We start from the raw sequence: 17,966 nt of genomic DNA on the forward strand, positions 1-17,966 counted from the left end.
TCCCATGCTGCATCAACACACACCCCAAATCAACTCTGGATGCATCTGTACAAACCACATAAGGCTCTCCCTGCTCAGGCAAAGCCAATACTAGAGTAGAGTCAACATCTCCTTCAGGCTTGCAAAGCCCTCCTCGCACCCCTGTGACCAAAAAAAAGGAACATCCTTCCCTGTCGACCTAGTCAACGGACGTGCTTTGCTCGCATACCCCTGCACAAACCTCATGTAGTATCCCGCCAACCCAAGAAAACTCTTGATCTCTGTGGCATTCTGCGGTCTAGGCCAAACTCGGATAGCCTAAAACTTCTCTGGATCTACAGAAACCCCATCTGCGGACACAATGTGACCCAGAAAACCGATCTCACGCTGCCAGAAACTACACTTGCTCAACTTAGCAAACAACTTCTACTCACGCAGCTTTACCAGAACTGCTCTCAAATGCACTGCATGCTCCTCAGGACTCTTAGATAAAATCAGGATGTCGTCGATGAAAATGATGACAGACACGTCCAGAAACCTCCTGAAACACGCTGCTCATCAATCTCATAAACGCTGCTGGCACGTTAGTCAACCCGAAGGCATTGCCTCGAACCCATAAACCCATACCTCGTCCTTCTACTTGACAAACAACATCGATGCTCCCCACGGTGAAGTGATAAGACGAATGAATCTCCCATTTACTTCCTCAGCTCTACTAGACTAGTAATCAAGTACACTGATATCAACTCACCACCACCCGAATATCAACACCTCTTGTCCATCCAAGAACTTCTAGTAACTTGTCTCTTAGGGAAACTTTCACAAGGTAGCTTAATCCAAAAATAGCTTTCCACTTAGCAATTCTCCACAGCAAATCATCAATACGAGCGTAATAGAACAAACAAGTACCATACGTTCGAATATTCTGATTCACCGTATCAAATGCTTTGTAGGCCGCCATCTTAACCCACTTGACTTATTTCCCCCAGCAAGCTTACCAAAACCATGAATCTAGCAACCTTGTCCATCTCCAATGAACTTCATCCAACATCGTCGCAACGTTTAGTTTATCCTGCCATGAAGGCTTCTCGTGAACTTATGTACCTAGCAACCATGTCTTTCCCGGCTCACACCTGCTGCAACTCCCCTTCCCGGGACTCCAGCACCACCGGCCGCACAATCCTGGTGCAACAGCCACACATTCATTACCGCTCCGGTCATAAAACCCTGACCCACTGGTCAACACATCCAATGCCCGAGATTAAACAACCATCAATCTCTCGAGGTCTATATTCAGTCGTTATGTTTATACTCACGTCCTAGGCATTGCTTGCTCCCAACTCTTCCACCCTTAGGTCGCAACCTTCGAGCAATACCGATCTCACTCTCAGACCATCGTCTTCGAGTTATACTGTCTCACTCTTGGACCATAATCCTCAAGATCTCGATATCAGGGTAACTAATCATCCCCTCAGGGGAACATCATCCCCTCTGCCACTCTCGGAGCCCACAGCCCCTCGAGCTATCTGTATTCAAGGGAATCATCATCCGCTCAGGAGCAACAATCTTTAACGACTATAAACATCTCCCGACCAAAAGTACACCCGTGGTCCGAGTATAACATTGCAATGTTACACCTGCCCACTCAACTTCTAATATTCGACTGGATTACCCACCAAACAGAGAAATATCTGCTCCAACTGCATATGTCCACCTATCTGCCTCTCTAGGCTCGATACCTCTCGAGAAGAATCTCGTACCGGTCATCTACAACTGCTCCATCCTCCTAACATAGGATGGAAACTCCTCAACATCCGCAGCCCTCGGCTGCACCCCGCCACATGCGACACAACTGGAGCCTGCACTAGTACCCCTCTCAGTAACCGCTCCAACAGCACGTCAACAGATCCACCAAGCGATCATCTCGACCCTGGGCTTCACTTTCTGCAACCCCACACCTGGGTTCCAAGCACATCTGGCACCCTCACCGGCTAACCCCCTCTGGTCTTTCTTGATACGCTTGCGACCCTCCGACGTACCTCCTCGTGGAAACTCTGGACCACACACTCGCTGGCCTCGGGACCCGTCCGACCATGACCACGACCACTTGCCCGTCCACGACCAACAACTCAAACACCTTTAACCACTGCACTTCCAAGAACAGAGGCTAACAAGCAATCTTAACAAAACACAAAACACAAAAACCAAAACTCAACGTGGAATCACATTGTAGGCTCGAAGAGGACGTTCTAGGACTCCATGCCACACACAATTGACTAACTCACATAATCAATCAAGACATGCAATCCCAAAAATCTACAGAGCCTAATGAACCCAAACCTAGAACCGTAAGGGCTCTGATACCAAAATGAAACGACCCGACCCTTTTTTTTTAAATAAATAAATACTAAATAATAAATAAAAATAATAGCAATAATAATAATAATAAATAAACTACAACTAGTGGTTCCATACCCACTAGCCACCTAACCACAATCACAACCACCAGCGGAAATAACCAATAACAAATATCCAATAATAATTCAATAATTATAACATAAACAATATCCAAGAATCATCCAACAGGAATCATAGAACCAGCAACCTAGCAATGCCAGACAACAACCAATCGAGTCCCTAGAACATCCTCAACTTCATTGCCTTGATTCCACGATCACACTTTGCCTTTACCTGCACCACAAACACAAATTGCAATGCATGAGTATTTTATAAACACTCAGTAAGTCAATCCTCCCATCTACTGGACTATACACACAAGCAATACAGACATCTCTAACCATCAACCAACAATCAACAATCAACAATAACAAACCAGGACTTTGCATCGACCGACACCAAGTATGCATCGACCGACACCAGTTGGGGTTGCGTCGACCGATGCAATGGGAGTATCGGTCGATGCAAGTGAACGAAAACCCTAAGGTTGTACGCGCCGTCCTTGCACTTGCATCGACCGATGCACATGTCGAGCATCGTTTTCTCCCGAAGCTTCTTGCCGGATCTTCGTTCCTACAACCACAAAACATGATCCCAAGCCACAAGAAAGCTTCCCAACGTCCCAAATAACATTCTAACAAGCCAGACAACACAAAAAACAAGCAGATCAGAGAAATCTCCAGCTTAGATAAGCCATGGTCATGCACTTACCTTTGCCAAGAAGATTCTGAACCTTAGACAAGCAAACAACGCTCCCAGGAAGCTCCTACAACGATCCCAGCTACAGATCTCTATAGGAACAGCCTCATATCACCCAAAATCCTCAAGAACACTCAAGAACCTTTTCTCTCTTTTCTTTTCTCTCAAAAAAGGCCAAACTCGCCGAATGAGACAAAACTCGAGTTTAAGGGTTTTCCTTAAACCCAAAACGCAGCATTTAACTTAATTCGAACCGCACAAAACCGACCATGCATCGACTTATGCATCACCAGCATCGACCGATGCATCACCAGCATCGACCGATGCACATCCCAAATCGGGATTCTGGTTTTCGGATGTTACACTGAAGAAGAAAATAACGAAACACGAGAGTACTCCATGTACCATACAATTACTTTTGACCTTCGTGACTCGAGGTGTTTGGTTTTAAACATATATTGCTATTCATCGGAGCACACATCCTATGGAACCTATATACATATATATATATATATAAACGTTTCTTTGAAATTATTTGTTTTAGAGGCATGCTTTTGACGTGTGAGTTAACTAGAATAGCGGCTGTGAATTTCTACAAGAAATACAAAGCTTTCATTTCATAGGTGAAAGTCTCTTTTTTGTTATTCGATGGGGTGTAATTGATGTCTTCCAAGGTACATACTATATTCTTTGGCTTAGAATGTTTTAAATTTTATTTGATTATAGCTTCCTAATCTGAATTCTAAGTGTTTCAGTACCTAATCTGAATTCAAAGTGTTGTATTTTTGAATGTCTAAAAAATTCTGAATATTTGTACTAACCGCTACTTGAAATCCAAATATGGATTACTCTCATCTTTATTTTGTAACTGAGATAACACATTATAATATTATTTTTTTGGAATTTGCTTACGTTTAAGAAAATTTTAAATTTACTTATTGAATTATAATATCTATTTACTACAGTTTAATTGTTTATTTATAAGACTTAATTAATATTTTACATTATGGCAAAGATAGCTTTTACACCCGTCCTCCCAATCATCTTTCTTGTTATATTATGCAAATACAAAAAGTTCTTGACAATCTAATAAAACATTATAGACTTTTTTTAAAAGATAAAACATTAGATTTTAAAATGTCAATCATTACATATTAAATCAAAAAGCAGCATATCCTAAAATATCAAAATTATTTGTCTTAAAGCGCTTACTCGCGCGTACCTCCCTAGTAAATAGATAAATAATTACTCTTTTCTATTGTCTACATAGACACTTTTTCGTATCACCCTAATAATATTAGGGAAGTACATTTTTAAATAAACCTCATGAAATGTAAACATTTACATTAGAATACCATTATAAATATAGATTTTAAAGAACAAATTTATAATTGTCATTAAGAGTATATATGTCAAATATTATACACTACAATTTAATTACCCTTAATAAAAAAGGTATTAATAGTTTCAAAAAATGAATAAACAATACAATTAGAAAAAAAAAGATTTTGCATCTAACTTACCATATTAATTTGTTATTAATCATATTATACTTCACCTCTCATCTATATTTGATTCTACTTTTATGTAACAAAGAAGTTATCACATTATCCATATAACATAAAAATATAATTTGTTCACATATATATATATATATATATATGTCATGATTTAAACTTATAAAAATAAATATAAAGTGTTCAGTTCATGAATGAAAAATATTAATGGGTCAAAAATTCCATATCAAAATTGAAAATAACGGGTCAAAAACATTGAAGAGTACAAATATTTACTTAATATACGTCAAAATTTGTATATTTATATTCTGTTTCATACATTTTTTTACAGGTGGAAATGTCTAATTATATAAAGTAAGATGATTATTTAAAATAATATGAAAAATAATTACCATATCATAAATTATCACACACTAATTTGTTTTTTTTTAAATTAATATATTTAAAATATTTTACTTGATGAATTTTGTTTAATATTATGGCAATTTGGTTATATTATGGAATAAGTTATGCTAGTCGGCATGTTAAATATAAAGTGTTAAGATCATCTGGTGTGATTGTACAAATAAGGTTTGACGCATTTATATATTTGCAAATTTGATCTGACCGTTGATGTTCAGCAGGACAGCAAAGGAAACGTCACAACTGAAGGTAACATGCGGGTACGTTTCCTGGTGGGTCATTAAATAGTGAAGGTAGAGATCCTCATATGAGCTAGTGTGATCGCAATCCAAAGCAGGGCAAGAGCATTAAGAGAAGATGCATTCCTTTTCATGAGTTGATTCTTTTCCCATAAGAGGATCTTTCGGTGCAACCGAACGTGGTGTTTGGGCATGGAATAGCTATTGATTTAAGGGCACTCTCCATTGCTTTGCAACGAATGTGGCCAATAAGCAAAGCACAAGCAGGGCAGTTATTACTCAGTTTGGGACAGCAAGAAGAACAAGCCAAATGCCCATTATCACACTGTAACTAAGATGATGTTCTCTCCCTAAATAATTCTTCCAATATTTTCTGTTTTATAGTTCATGACATACAACTGCAAACATGAACATATCTTCCAAAACTTTACTAGAATACTCAAATCATCAAATGCTAGGAGGAATGCTATTAAAAGTTCCAAGTTCCAACTTCTTTCTTCTTTTCTATAAATGAAAATAGAATCTCTCTGATATACCGAATCGGATACCCATTCGGTTCGAGTTTGCTTCCGGTTCTTAGGGTATAGGAAGGGGTTGAGGATCCCTTGGGATATTTTGGTTATTCGGTTCCGACTAATACAAATACATTTATTTTATTGTGCTCAACATCATTATTCCATACTTAACCAATTACAACGATAAGAAGCATAATCAGACATATAGGCAAACAAAGATATTAGATAACCAAAATGCTCAAAATTTGATAGAAAGCAAAAACCGTGATAGAAATCAAACTTCACTTCGTTTTTTCCAACTCATGACTTAGGAATTAGTCATCTTATATTTGTGACATTGAAATGGAGTCCAAAACTTCGGTTCTCATTGGGATGATCTTTTGTTTCTACTGATCCCGTGAAGACCATTACAATAATTGAAAAAAGAACTGCTAGAGCAATGTACATCTTCATTCGAAGGAGAGAAAGCTTGGGGCTGAACAATTATAGCTCTGCTTATGAGCCTACAAAGTACAAAATCCAGTCTAAACTAAAACCTTGTTAACTAAAAAGCCGTAAAGCAACTTCTGATCTTAGCTAAGTCACTCTGTTACTTACATAAAGCAGCTTCTGATCTTAGTTCATCAGGTAAAAAAACTTACATATTAACAAGTAACAACAATAAGTGTGTTTCGACAGCACAAAAAAAAAGGCCCTCCTAGTAATTAATTATATATCACCCGGCCAAGGCCAACCTTCTTACATTTCGATTCGACTTACACTTGAAAATATGTATACTTATTAAAGTGTATATGCATCTGTACATATTTTAAAAATATGTACGGACACAAAATATGTATATAAAATATTTAAAAATTATTATACAAAATTCATATCAAATTGTAAAAAAAATATATATATATATATAATTTTTTGTATCTAATAAGTTTTCTAAAAAAGAATTATATTAACAATTATTTAAGAAATAAAAAAATAAGGAGAAACGGGAATATACAATGGCATGAAGTGTAATTAAAAAAATTGTTAAATGGCAAAAAAGACTGAGAAAATAGAATAACAGTGATCAATGTGGTTTTTTCTAATTATAAATAGTGAATGTATCATCTTTCTAATTATGTTTGAAAAATATATAATTTTACCAAATAACTCAAAAAAAATTTGGTTGAGTCGTTTCATATACACATGTCTGTATATATATACTATATAATATTTCTCCGATGGATTCTTTGAAATTTTTATGCTCTATATGTTTTTTTCTTCCACCGTAAAACCCATTTAATTTATCATGTATTTTAAATTCCATCCGCATCATTTCCATATGTGTCGTCTAGGGCAACTAAATTTCACATAATTTTTGTCACCATAGCAACATATGTATGATTTTGTACAAATTCATATAAATTTGAATAATAAATTTGAATTAATATAGTAGTATAGTACTTAAGTATCATTAGCCATTCCCAATCTTAACCACTCTCTTATTCAATCGTGGCTCGAAAGCCTATTCACATCTTGACTAGAAAGTCTATGCATTTTAGCTCAAAAGACTAACCATATCATGACATTTAAAAAGTTTAGTTAAACTGAAGACAAAATTCATAGATGTCTTACAAAAACCCTTTAAATCATCTATCTTATTAAATAAAAATTTGAATATCTCATGAGAATTTAATGTCTTATAATTATAACTAACTGTAGATGATATACAAAATTATCTAACTGGTGGTCCGGTGGAAGTGGAATAAGTTAGGAGCTAGTTAATGAATGGTAGTATTCTTTTCATATGGGTAAGATGACAGCTTAAATCTGTTTGTAAAGAAAATAAAATATTCCTAAACTATGTAAAATAGCGGAAAAGAAACATGTGTACTAGGATCAAAGATGTGCCAAAAAAGATCTTGCTTCCAGTGTCCAATAAAAAGATCTTAATACCACCAAACCGTTAACAAAAAAATCTCATAATACTATATATACATAAATGTGTGGTACGTAGTAGGTCACATGTGATTCTATCTTCAAAGTCTTAACCTATGGACCATCAAGTTTCTTTGCCAACATCTACCACCACCGGTCTCTCGTTCAAGGTACATCGCCGGCAGCCGGAGCTAGTCACTCCGGCTAAACCAACGCCACGAGAGCTCAAGCCTCTCTCCGATATCGATGACCAACAAGGACTAAGATTTCAAATTCCATTTATATTTTTCTATAGACCTAATCTTACAAATAATCTTGACCCGGTCCAAGTGATAAAGAAAGCCCTAGCCGAGGCGCTGGTTTACTACTATCCTTTCGCTGGTAGGCTGCGGGAACTTTCGAAGCAGAAACTCGCTGTGGAATGTACCGGAGAAGGCGTTTTGTTCATCGAGGCTGAAGCTGACGTGGCTTACAGAGTTGGGGGAATATGATGCGCTTCTCCCTCCTTTCCCTTGCATAGAAGAGCTTCTTTTTGACGTGGAAGGTTAAACCGATGTGCTCAATACTCCATTGCTTCTGTTGCAGGTAAATTATTTATAAAAACAAAAACAAAAAATTCTTAAAAAATGTTGGTTTAATTATATTAAAACTTTTTTTTTTTTAAACATCTTTAAAAAGTTGGTTAAATTATATATTAAAACTTTTAAGGGACTGGCATACAGGTCACGCGCTTGAAATGCAGCGGATTTATATTTGCCATCCGTTTCAACCACACCATGACCGATGGAGCCGGCTTGTCGTTCTTTCTAAAGTCACTATGCGAGTTGGCGTGTGGGCTTCAGGAGCCCTCGGTTCCACCCGTATGGGACCCACATTTGTTGACTGTGAGTGCTTCCGAGGCAAGTGTGACCCACACGCACCGTGAGTACGAAGATCAGATAGAAATCAATGAGGTAGCGGCTGGAGAGCCTTTGGTAAGCCGGTCTTTCTTCTTTAGGGCGGAAGAGATCTCAGCCATACGGAGACTCCTTCCGCATGATCTCCGCAATACCTCATTTGAAGCGTTGTCGTCATTTTTATGGCGTTGTCGGACAATCGCGTTGAATCCTGACCCCAACACTGAGATGCGACTTATGTGCCTCATCAACTCTCGTTCCAAGCTTCTAAAGCCACCGCTATCGCCGGGTTACTATGGAAACGTGTTCGTCTTTCCCCCGGCAATAGCGACAGCAAAAGATCTTATGGAGAAACCTCTTGAGTTTGCTTTGAGGTTGATACAACAAACGAAATCCATTGTAACGGAGGACTACGTCCGCTCGGTAACAGCCCTAATGACGACAAGAGGCCGGCCTATGTTTGTGATGGCGGGGAACTACATAATATCTGATTTGCGACATTTTGATTTGGGAAAAGTTGATTTTGGGCCGTGGGGTAAGCCGGTGTATGGTGGAAACGCTAATGCCGGTATCGCAGTTTTTCCGGGAGTGAGTTTCTATGTGCCGTTTGAGAATAAAAAAGGTGAGACAGGTACCGTTGTGGCGATTAGCTTGCCGGGACGGGCGATGGAGAGGTTCATAGCAGAGCTACATGGCGTGGTAAATGTGTTTTAAGAGATGAACCAAAAATCCTTAAGTCAATAAAAAAATCGTCAGGAAACAAATAAAATAACTAAAATAACAAACAAAATGTTAATTCTAAAACATTTTTCTTTAGGACCTTAAGTAAAACAAATAAGGTGTTGAAGTAATCGTTTGGTTTTTTAATTATTAATTAATTATGCCCATGTCGATGGATTGTTGAAATCCAATAGTATTTGCCCATATTATTAACGCATTGTTTTCAGCGTAATCCCCATAGAAACTCTATTATGACTTATGAGTATATAATCTGCCCTTAAATTTTTTTTCCAAAATTTGATGACTTAAGCAAATGTCTCTTTTCTTCTAAGTTCTAATTAACTGAGGCACAGTCCTGGACTCGAGACGTTACATTATCAGTGAAATTATTGATCATCTAATTAACTATTGAGTTAAAGACACAAAAGATTTAAATGTTGAATAATGCATATTATACCAACAAGACATTATTCTTCAGCGGCTCCTATTGGTTTTGGTCTCATGGATAGGATCGTTACATTCTCAAGAGCTTATCTTCTATGATTAGAGTCCCTCCCAATTCATTTGGGTTTTTGCTTGGATCAAAATACGCTCATGCATGGAAAAATGTGTTGGTGTAACTCTGTTAGCTTTGTCAAATGGTGAAAGAAAAACATAAACTGGTGTGTTATGTGATATTTTCTTTTTATATATATCATACGCCACATGATAGACTATCTAAAACAAATTATGGGACATTGCTATCAACGACTAAAATACTCTTTGTCGTTTTTATAAAAAAATAAATATGTAGTATGGGGTTATCAACGACAACACCATAAGACGCTTTTGTGTGAAGGAAAACAAATCAGGAAAGGTGTTGAAGAAAGATGGACCAAGGCAGATAGTGAAGGTTGAGAAAGCTGTGGCGTGGAGACTTCCTTTGGTGGTCCGGAGCTCCCCATCAGTTTAAAATAAATGAAAATCAAGCAAACGTTTTGAATGAGGACACTTAATTACAAAGTAACTGAAAACTGTTAAGCTCTGGATCCCATTACACGATTGAAAGAAAACAAAACTAGAAGCAGAAACGTACACGACTACACGTTATAATTTACATTGTTGTCAGTCGTCAATTTCCTTCCACTCCCATTGGAGTTTTTTTTTTTTTTTTTTTTTTTTTTTTTTGATAATATATTTCTTTTGGTTATCACTATATATACCAGGACTCGGACCTTGTGATAGTCGCGGGAAAAAAACAAGTTAAATTAAATTTCAAATTTAGAATCATGTATTAAAATATCATTTAAAAATATATGCTAAATAATAAAACTAAAAATTATCTCAAAAGAAGAAAATAATAAGTAAGGCTAAAACTTCATAAATACTAAAAATATATAACTTTGGTTTAAAAAATACAATCATCAAAATAAAAATTTATATATTAAAAAAATAATATGGTAAAAAACTCAATTTTAGTTAAAAATTATTAAATAATAATTCATAATGAATCGAGGCAACTCTATTTGTATCAAAGAAAATTATTAAATAATTGGTATGTATTATAAGTATAAGATATTGTATTAAAAATTATTGTCAAGAGTAACAAGCATCATAACAGTTAATGATATTTATATTACTCATAAACAAATATTATGACGAAATGATCCTAAGTGAGAATATCAAACGAATGATTATAATAAGGAAATATGATTTTCTGATAAAATAATTTAAAAAAATAAAAAAAAAAATTCATCTTGAGTGAAATTTATCAACCAATAATTATAATAAAAATACACAACTTCTAAAAATAAATGATGAAATAGTTAAATCTTAAAAAACACATATTTTAAGAAAAGTCACGATAAATAAATACAACTATAAGTGACATAAATAAAGTTGATTAAATTTTTATATCACTATAATCATTTCTAAAATCTTTAGTTAGATTATAGAATAATTTTGAATATTAAAATTCATATTATTTAGATTCAGCATGAACCTAAAAATTGGTGTCATCAACAATGATTCATTGATTTATTAGTTATCTAAGAAGAGACGAATATATATATATATATAAATCAAAGACATAAACATTTAGATAAACATAACTATTGGAACGAAAAAAATGTAAATAAGATATAGTAAAAAGACATAACTCTACAATGAACATAAGCAACCATATGATTTTTTTTACGGTAAAAGACACATCTCTACAATGAACAGACGCAACCGTATGATTGACATTTATTCAGATTGTTATTATTATATAGATTTTAATTGTAAAAGGCACAAGTCTACAATAAACAGACGCAACCGTATGATTTTTTAAAAATAAATTTATTATATAGATATTTTATGGTAAAAAAACACAACTCTATAATGAATAGACGCAATTGTATGATTTTTCATCAATAAACATAAAAAATTACTTAACAAAAAGGTTCTCCTTTTATATTGATGTGATGAATCAAAATCATTGTTTTTTTTAATAGTTGAAATTTTATCTGAAAAAAATACCATTTAAAACGATTCATTTTACGTTTACTACAATTAAAGCCTCAAACACAAATAATAAAAATACAAAATAGTCATATAGCTTGAGGATATCTTTTCAGATCTGGAGTTTGTAGTAATGTTAATGCATCATCTAATTCAGATGTATGCAACCCATATAAACTGCTTTTAAATAGAAGTCATCTTTATTATCATATTCAAAAGTCAAATCCAAAAACTCACTATATAATCCATCTAACTCTTAGAAAAAACAATAGGTATTTTTATTAAATATTTATATTTGAAATTAACTAAAAGTTTTAGATTAGATTCACCATTCCAAAAATCTATTGTTCAATCAAGAATTAGAAGAATTTCTTTACTTTTGAAAAAATGAATGCTAGAGAATAATTTAGAAATCTGTAAAAATCGTTGAGGCTGAAATTTTTATTATTTTGTGTCATGGCAAAAAAAATGAAATAGTTCAAACAGACAATTTCAAAAGATACGAATATTTGAATAAACACAATTTTACAATGAACAGTTGCAACTTTACAAAAAAATCGTTATAATGAATAATTGCAATTTTTCGTAAAACACACAATTGAAATTTTATACAGAGTTTTTGGATAGCAAAATTATCTAAAAAATACGATCGAAAACATAATTTTTGGTGCCATTTATTCGGATTGTTATTATATATAGATCCATTAAACCAATATATAGAAATAGATAATCCAAAACTCACAGGATAGATATTTATAACATTCAGGACACAATACAAAACTAATGAGAAGTTATTTATAAAGTGATGTATTGTTTTAGTATATGCATGCAAAAAAATATTTAAAAATACTTTATAATTTTTCATTATATGGAGTATAGAAATTATTATTACTTTTCAAAAAAAAAGTTTAAATGCAATATATTAGTTACTATTGAAGAATTGTAAACTTTATCAAAACTAATTAATTACTACTTGTTAAGATTTGAAGAAAACTGTAAATAATTAAAATGGTGTATTTATGTGTGAAAAACCTAAAAATGATTACTTAGGAACGTATGAAGTATTATTTGAATATTAGTTTAACTTTCTTTTTTAACAAAATAAACCATGAAGACAACTTTTAGTTAGGAACGTACGCATGAAGTATTATTTTAATAATATTCAATTATGCCATGAAGACAACTTTTAGTTTTAGAAAATGCCTTTTAGAAACCTCCTTTCTAAATAGGTCACAGTCACATTGGCTTTTTGTGGCATGCATTAAAAATCTTTATATTACTTATAGGAAGGAAGATTACTTAAGTTTCTTAATAAGAAGAAAGATAACATATGCATGTTTTATACATCTCGCAATTAAGACTTTGGTAGACAGCTAGAGAGAAGTCTCAAGCAAAGTTTGTAATATGTCACAAGACTGTTATTATTATGCAAAAACAATGCATGTGACGATGTGACATGAGAATCCACTAACTTCTGGAGCAGAATAAGAGCAATAGAGGCACAGAGCTAAATAGTTATATAAAAGCACCATGTGGCTCCCTGAGATATTGAACAACATGCAAATTTCATACTCCCTCAGTTTTTTTATCACTTTTTATTCTAAAGTTTTTCGCACAAAATAAAGAAATAGATAAATGTTCTATCATACTCTTTTTGACTATTAGATTTTTAAAAGATTTCATTTTTTATTCATTTAATAAGGGGCAAATAAGATAATTTTATACTAAAAATAACATTGGAAAACGAAAACAACAACTAAAATGAAACAAAAAATTATGCCTAGAATGACAAGTATTTTAAAACGGAGAGATTATTTTTAAGAAAGTATAATGGTCATTCAATGTGTTCAATTAATAGTTTTTTAATATATAGGTTACAACTTTCAAGCCCACGCATATCATGAGATGTTTCCTAGTATCGAAATAAATAGAACAAGAGACATAAATGCAACTAAATAATGGTAACAATTTTTCATCATATATAGTTCTAACAGTGGAAAATTTTAATAAAAATACACCAAATATTTAACTAACATATAGATATATGTTCATGGGATTATTACACAAAATTGGGCCTAATATTTTGTTTATGCCATTCCCGTGTTGGGCTTTTGGATTTCCATTATGGCACACATGAAAAAGACGAATCTATCCTTCAAGGAATGTCACGCTCCCTTTTTTCTTGAGTAAGAGCTATGTTTCTCACGTTCAAATCCTACCAAGTACCAACAGAGACCATCGAATCATAAATTTCCTTTGACACAAAACCAAACCTTTATATTAAATTCGTTGAAAAAGTATCTGGGTTGGAAAGTTTAATAATCAGGGTACAAAACAAGCTAATAAGAACATATCCATTTTACACAATAACAAACACAAATAAGATGGTATACTAAACCCTAACTACCATTACCGAGGGGAACCCAAACCAAAGATGAAAAGAACATACCGAACACAACAATCAGATAAACATGGTCTAAAAGAGGGATACTAAATCCTAAGCACCAGCTATCGATGAGAACCCAAACCATGTATCATAAAAACACTAAGGAATGTAAACAGTAAACCGTGAAACCTAGGGGGGTAATAGATTGTAAAATGGGTAATTATACTTTCCATGGATTATTACTTTCATCCATGCATAGCTCTTGCTTATGATCCAACTCTTCAATTTCCCTGCATTAATAAAGAAACATCTTATTTCCACAAGTAAACAATTTCACTGAAGAAGTGAAGACATAATTCAATCAACAAAAAGCAGAGGATAAAATATTCTTCGAGCAAAACCCTAACATCAATCAATGCCCCCACTTTAATTCTCGATTTTATTTTTGAAATAAAGCTCAGTATCCACAAGATTTGTCTTGCAAACTTTGAAAAGCAATCAATTAAAGACAAACTCAATTTACTTCGAGATGACAGCTCAGGGACGGACCCAGAGCAGAAGCTGCAGCGATGGAGGTGTTAGGGCCGATCTTCAGAGCTCGCGCCCATCTATTTTAAGGTTTCAATAGATTCCGAAAACAGAATCATAGAGGAGGAGATAAGATTTTATCATCTTAGCCAAAAAAAAAAAAAAAAAAAAAAAAAACAATTGATCAGACGGCGAGGAAGGGGAGAAAAAAAAAGCTAAATATTTTTCTCGGCAATGTGTTGTGGGAAGGGCAGTTTTGTGGGCATGACAGTTTCGTCTTTTTGATGGACTGATAATGGCAAATCAACAAAGGGATTTTGAAAGTCCTTATTCAGTCATTAACTCATATGTTCATACGAATAAAACAGAGCCTTTTTCTTACTATTACTTCAACTTCTTGATGCAAAGCTTCAACTTCAAAGAGTCACCACGCAATAAACTGTGAGGGATCTACATGAAGCTCTCTTTAGTTCTTCGGGAGCTCACTTCAAGAATTCTCTTCACCTCTGATGATTCGTAAGTCATACTGTTAATTCCCATCTATAGTGTATGTTAGATGGTATGAAAACTCTCCTACTTCTGGACTTGATGGTGCAATTCAACTTATAGTTACATACACACCATACGGCTCTCTAAAACACTGGACTGCGAACAACAGGCCCTCCTCATATTCCCAGAAAATCCTGATCTTGTCACTGATGTTCATCAGGGCAGCAAAGGAAACTTCACAGCTGAAGTTAATAGGCTGGCGTAATTTTATGTCCACGTGGGTGACAACATAATAAAGAAAGAGATCCTTGTACAGGATACTGTGATCGCAACCCAATGCAGGGCAAGAGCATCGAGAGAAGATGCATTCCTTCTCATGAGTTGATTCATTCCCGTAAGAGACATTCTTTGGATAAAATCGTCAACAATATTCGATAAGAGATCCAGAAGGTTTGGATAACAATCTTCAACTGTTTTCACAAAATCTAATACTTCAATAAGTCTTTTAACTTCTTTTAGTAAGCATTTCTTAGGACTTTAAGTTCAAAAAAAAGATCATTACCGAATTTCTGTTCAACACCTTAATTATTTCAAGTAATCGTTTGTTTTTTTTTAATTAATTAATTAAGCCCAAGTGCCCATGTCGATGGATTGTTAAAACCCAATATTTGCTTCCTGTATCCTGTTATTAAGCAACCCTCTCAACAACTAAGAGATCCATTCGAGGAACACGGGGACTAGTTGACGTAATATTAAGGGTAAATCCAATAGGGTTTTAATTTTGAGACTCTTATCTACTGTTTGAAATTTTTATAAATATATTATGTACTGTTTTAAAAATAAGAACCCTTGATCTCCTAATTAAAATTATTTCCTCCAATAGTAGGATATAACTTTGAGTCTCTTATTTTTGAAAATATAGTTTTTTAAAATTTAAACTGAATAGAATTAGTATAAATGTTTAAATATTTAAAATTTTATAAAAATGGGAAAATATTGTATTTAATTAATTTTTAAACATACAAAACATAATACATATTACAATAGAAGTACAATTCATAAATGGGGAAAATGATTAATTGTAATATTGATTTGTGCCAAATTAATTGAAATTATCGCATTTTAGATATATGTTTATAAATTTTGATTAGTATAAATTTTTATTGCATTTGAGTAAATTTTTTGATTAGTATAAATGTTTAAACATTTCAGATTTAATAAGAAAGGGAAATTATTGCATTTCAAATTTTATATGTGTGAGACATTGCTGTTTTGTTTCCTAATCGACTAACAAATAAAAAGACTTAAACCGAAACTTAATCAAAAGACATTGCTATTTCTCCAAATGCAAAATGCAAAAGTGCAAAAGAGCAAAAGACAATCATGGCCGAAGTCTTCTCCGTCTCAGCAATTCGTGACTCAAGCTTCAGTTCTATCTCCTTTACTACAAGCTTTCTCTTTTTCAATCTTTCATCAAGTTTCTTCTTCCTTCTTAACTTCTCTGCACAATTTCTCATTGCGTCTCTGCTTTTCTTCGTCTTCATGGACCAAACACTCGTCTTTCTTGGTCTCAACTCTTCCAATGATTTTCAGAATCGATCCATTACGTTGCCCACCATCGATCATACTCTTCTTCCCTGCAGTATTTCCAATCATGTTAACCTCAAAATCATAAAGAATCTCCCTTGTCTTATGATTGATTATAGTATCTCATAGCTGCAGGTTCACTTCATGGCCTTGTTTAGAGTTGTGCTAATGGTTTTAATATGTTACCTCTGTGGGTTTCAGAAATCAGACGATGAGGACATTGACATTCTGAATCATGAAGAAGATTTTACCTTGCCTCAGAGTTTCTTTGATAAAGAATAACCATGACAGAGCAAGAAGAAGAGAATTTTGTTTCATTTATCTTCTCCCATCTGGGCATCAAATCTAATCTCATTCCAAGCCCTTTGATCAGTTCTGAACAAACAAACATTGAGCTTTGATCCAACAAGGACAATTCATACACTTCATATTAAGGTGAATTACCTCAGTGGCTTCAGCAGGCTTAGCCTGTTCTTGCTTGGGTTCATCAGTCTTGATGTTGTCTTCTCCTGAAAACATAACAGTTTTAACCAAATATTTCTAAATGACTGACTACCCAGTTTATTCAAAATCTGCAATTGCCCAGATTTAGTGGAATTCACAAATCAAATGAGCTAATCCCACGTTTATTCAAAATCCAATGAAACCAATCTAAAACAGTTTTAACCAAATCTTTCTATATGTATATCACCAATTCAATCAAAACCAGCAAAAACTGCAAAAACCCTATCCGCAATCCGAGAAAATCAAACAGATACAGAAGAAGAAAGAAAGAAAGATATACCCAAGACAGAGCATAGTTTTTGGACAGCCATGGAAGCAGGAGAAGGAGCTTTGCCAGTGAAAGTCTCCTTGCAGAGGTCGTAAAGCTCTTGCACTCTCGGAGAAGAATTCTCCTGATTCCTTGACGCCATGTGAAAGTCTTTCTTGTTAACAAGATTCAACAAAACCTTTTCACCAGCTTTGAACAATCTCAACAACATTCTCCTCGATTCAAAACCCTCCGATTAGCCTCCCTCGATTCAATCTCCGTCGCATCTCTTCCGACCGGATTGTCCTCTGATTCCATCTCCTTTGATTCTATCTTCTTCCATTGCCAATTCTACTTGGATCGAGAGAAAGAGACAGAGAGATGGAGAGGAAGAAGAAAAATAATC

The 17,966-nt window shown here is 34.2% G+C and overlaps 1 long non-coding RNA gene and 2 pseudogenes across 2 annotated transcripts; 1 reads left to right on the forward strand and 2 right to left on the reverse strand.

Moving 5' to 3' along the window:
* Window positions 1-7,838: 7,838 nt before the first annotated feature.
* LOC104724153 ((Z)-3-hexen-1-ol acetyltransferase-like) lies at window positions 7,839-9,570 on the forward strand (annotated as a pseudogene). The gene is made up of 2 exons (XR_015570479.1): window positions 7,839-8,307; window positions 8,445-9,570. The product of XR_015570479.1 is annotated as a (Z)-3-hexen-1-ol acetyltransferase-like (transcript).
* A 5,547-nt stretch (window positions 9,571-15,117) lies between these two features.
* On the reverse strand, window positions 15,118-15,943 carry LOC147934434 (E3 ubiquitin-protein ligase SINA-like 7 pseudogene; annotated as a pseudogene).
* A 492-nt stretch (window positions 15,944-16,435) lies between these two features.
* On the reverse strand, window positions 16,436-17,966 carry LOC147934435 (uncharacterized). Its single transcript, XR_015572610.1, has 4 exons — window positions 17,594-17,966; window positions 17,254-17,318; window positions 16,996-17,184; window positions 16,436-16,859 (listed from the first exon to the last, which is right to left on the reverse strand). It is a non-coding gene; the product is annotated as an uncharacterized LOC147934435 (long non-coding RNA).

This window comes from Camelina sativa, chromosome 11, assembly GCF_030686135.1.
Source record: "Camelina sativa cultivar CO46 ecotype springtype chromosome 11, ASM3068613v1".
Taxonomy (NCBI): Eukaryota; Viridiplantae; Streptophyta; class Magnoliopsida; order Brassicales; family Brassicaceae; genus Camelina; species Camelina sativa.